The sequence below is a fragment of the Bidens hawaiensis genome, unplaced genomic scaffold (assembly GCF_021521415.1).
Source record: "Bidens hawaiensis isolate Kalapana, Puna unplaced genomic scaffold, B.hawaiensis_p1.1 tig00020915_1, whole genome shotgun sequence".
Classification (NCBI taxonomy): Eukaryota; Viridiplantae; Streptophyta; class Magnoliopsida; order Asterales; family Asteraceae; genus Bidens; species Bidens hawaiensis.
The window spans coordinates 85,296-89,132 of record NW_027493228.1 but is presented as its reverse complement, the minus strand read 5'-3'; the positions used below and the strand labels follow the sequence as shown (position 1 = coordinate 89,132).

The following is a 3,837-nucleotide window of genomic DNA, read 5'->3' as shown; positions in this document are numbered from 1 at the left end:
GTTTGATTTTACCCTTTTCGTCGCCCACTACACATTGACCTTGACTAAATATATATATCCAACCAACTTTAGAAAATACAGTGAAGACTACGCTTAATATGTTCTGAATTGGGCACCCGGCACCTTCTTCGTCTTCTCTATCTTCGTCTACAACAAGGAAACCCACAAATTGGAAATAACTATTCATTCGTGTCAAAGAATAAGAAGATAACATGAATCAATTCATGGATGTTTCTACAGGTCTCCAACTGGCTAATAATAATATTATTATTAATAACAGTCAGCAGCAATACTCCTATGGTTTTGCCTCTCTGTTATCACAAGATTATTTATTTAATCTAATCAACCAACAAGGAGATGAAGCCGCGCGTTATCTTCACGCGCAAGTAAGAACTCATTTATCTGTTTTTTTTTTCTTTTTTAAATTATTATTTTTTGGCAAATTGGTAGCTTAAACTGGTTTTTGGTAGGGAGAAGAGGTTAGGCGCAAGTTAGCAGATAAAACGCAACGACACTATCATGCACTAACCGAAGCCGCAAACGAATCAGCTTTACGGATAATAAGAGAAAAAGAAGCCGTGGCGGAGCGAGCGGCTCGGCGCCAAGCCGAGCAGGAGGCTCGGGCTTCGGAGCTGAGAATGGAGGTGGAGGCTTGGCAGGCGAAGGCGGCGGCGCAGGAGGCGGTTGCGGCGGCGTTGCAAGCGGAGCTGCGGCAGGCGGTGGTTGCCGGAGTAGGAAGGTCGGAGGGTGAGGTGGTGACGTGGCGGACGCTGAGTCGTCGTGTGTTGACCCGGAGCGAGTGTTGGTGGTGAGTCGACCCGGTTGCAAGGCGTGTGGAAAACGAGTTGCCTCGGTGGTGGTGTTGCCGTGTCGGCATTTGTGTGTGTGTCGTGAGTGTGACGACGTCGTTCAGTCTTGCCCGTTGTGTCTTTCGTTCAGAAGGTCGAGTATTGAAGTTTACTTGTCGTGATGGGCCCTGGAGAGATAAAAATGCGGGGTAAATTGGAAAGAAAAAGGAGGAAAATTATTTAAATGTTATAACAATGACCCAATTCCCTCTCTTATTTTTACCGAGTTCTTAAAAAGAACGTTATGTCCCGTCCGAATAGAGGTGCACAAACCGGTTTTTTTAAAAAAACCGGTTCGGTTATTAACCGGATCGGTTTTTTTTGGTCCGGAAAAAAACCGGTTCGGTTAATAACCGGACCGGTTAATAACCGGTTTTTTTCTGTCAAAACCCTAACCGGTCTAACCGGTTAGGACCGGTTTAGAAACCGTTAGAACCGGTTAGAACCGGTTAATAAACCGGTTTTTTAATAACCGGTTTTTAGGTTAACCGGTTTTTTTTTTTTTTTTTAAATTTCGCGGTTTCAAATACGAATATTTGTTTTTTATATTTTGTACTTAATGAAGACCATTATTTTTTCACAGTATAAACAAACCGGTAACTACAAGGCAAACCGGTAACTACAAGGCAAAACGGACTGACCGAAGCCATTCTTTGCTTTCGTTGTTAGGGTTCTTTGCTTGGAAGATGAGTATGAGTGACAAACCAAAGATTAAAAACACATAACTTTCATTTATAGTTTTTACATTAAAAATACAAACATTAAATCGTTATCGCATATTCGTAACTCAAAAATACAAACATTAAATCATTAACACTAAAGAAATCTCTGCCAAGAACTGTTGTTCATGATTTAACTCAAAAATACAAACATTAAATCGTGAACTAGCAGATGCTCCTGTTGTTCCCAATCGCAGTTTGTTCATGATTTGCCTCCATGTTTGCTGTTTCTTTAACTAAATTAGAAAAATCCAAATCAACAAGTAAATAAGAGCACATATTAGGAAAAAGAATGCTTAGACACGATTACATGAACAACTTGCTGTTTCTTACTCATGATTTGCCTCCATGTTTGCTGTTTCTTTAACTAATTTTCTTCGCTACCCGATCCCGAGCTATTTCTTAGGTAATCGTCGTACGCGGCTTCTTCATCGGTCATTGGTTGAGTGTGTCCTTAATTGACCTCGTCTTCATACAAGCCCGCTTCATACTCCATTTCCCCCTCGAGTGAGCGTTGATGTTGTGCCCTATCTAAAGAGTCCAAGTAATCCTTGTAGCAAATCGACATCTCTATAGCTGGTGCAGTGAGTCGAGTCCTCCTAATCGATATAACCCTGCCAGAAACAGAAAAAGCAGACTCCGAAGCTACCGTGGAAGCTTGGACCGTTAGTAAATCTTTGGCCATGGCGGCGAGGATCGGAAACTCATCCTCCTTACCTCTCCACCAAGCCAGCAAATCAAGACTTCTAAATTCATCCGGAGTCATGTGTTTCACAAAGTTGGTACCACCATACCTTCCAAGTTCATTGCTTGGGGTGTTTACCCTTTGACGTTTACCGGCGTCTTCCCAAATCATGTAGTACATCCCCATTTCAAGGTCGGTTTGGGATTGGGATTGGGCAACAGCTCTTAACGAGTCATGAATTTGGGAAGACGACCCGTATTTTGTAAGGTAGACATCATACATGTTTGACAAGGTGGTGTTGAAAGCATTCTTTAAAGTTTGGCTATAATAGGGGTTTTGATCGTCGTTTAACCCAAGCTCATCACAAATTTTTTCTATTAAAGCTTCAACACCACCAACATTGATGCAAGGGTTTAACGCAGCAGCACATGTCAAAACAGCGGGTAGTTGTTGAAAATATTTTCTAAATTTTTCTTTCATTTTTACACCCATATCAAAATAAGGTGCACCCCTACAATCAAGTTCACTCAACTTTGTGCACATGACAGCAATTTTTGGTAAAGCAATGGGGCTTGTTGGATAGTAAACCCCGGATAAACTAGTTATGCAAGATTTAAAAATTTGAAGGACCTCCGTAACGATCTCAATCAATAACCAGTTTCTAGGATCATATGGTGCACATTTACCCCTACTTGACAAAATTTGATGAAACGCAATTAATGATTCTTTTTGTTGGATGGCTTTCTCAAACATATTACAAGTCGAGTTCCATCTTGTTGGACAATCCCAATTTGGCCCAAACCATTGACAATTAGCTTCTACACAAAATTTTTTGTATCTTGAAAATGTTTTATTGTTGCTAAAAACATCTCGTAACATTCTTTTAAAACTGTTTCTTTGCGTTTCGATCACGTTTAACCCATCTTGCACGGCCAAGTTGATAATATGTGCAATGCATCGGCTATGAAAAAACGCTCCATCACAAATAGGTTTATACTTTAATTTTAAATGGCCAACCGCGGCCGTATTGTTGGACGCGTTATCAAACGAAATTGAAAAGATTTTATCTTCAATTTTGTATTGTCGAATGACTTTATCCAAGATTTGAAAAATATTTCTACCCGTGTGCGGGTAATCAAACAATTGAAACGCAACGGTTCGTTTCATCATTTGCCACGACTCGGGGTCAACCCAATGAGCCGTCACACAAATGTATGAGTCGGGCGAACCATGAGGTACCGACCAAACATCCGTTGTTAAGTTTACACCAGTTTGTAAGTTTGAAAAGTATGAAATTAGTTCGGATTTAGCGTTTTTCCATGCTTTAAGACAATCTCTTCTAAGGGTCGAACGACTTACGTGTTGGTAGCGTGGTTGAACATAGTTTTGCATCATCTCCGTGAATTGAGGGTTGTCGAAGTGGTTGAAAGGAAGTGTTTGTTGAATCACAAAGTTTGAAAACTGTTGACGTACCGCTTCAACGTCGTACGTAAACACCCCTCCTTGATTCGTCATCTCCGGCTGCGAACTACTTCCCGCTTCGTCCTTCAAGGCCTTGCAAAAGCGCTGTTGTATATGCGCTTTT

At 41.0% G+C, this 3,837-nt stretch overlaps 1 pseudogene; it reads left to right on the top strand.

Annotated features, from left to right (window-relative positions):
- Positions 1-203: 203 nt before the first annotated feature.
- Positions 204-970, top strand: LOC143562136 (BOI-related E3 ubiquitin-protein ligase 1-like; annotated as a pseudogene).
- The last annotated feature ends 2,867 nt before the right edge of the window (positions 971-3,837 follow it).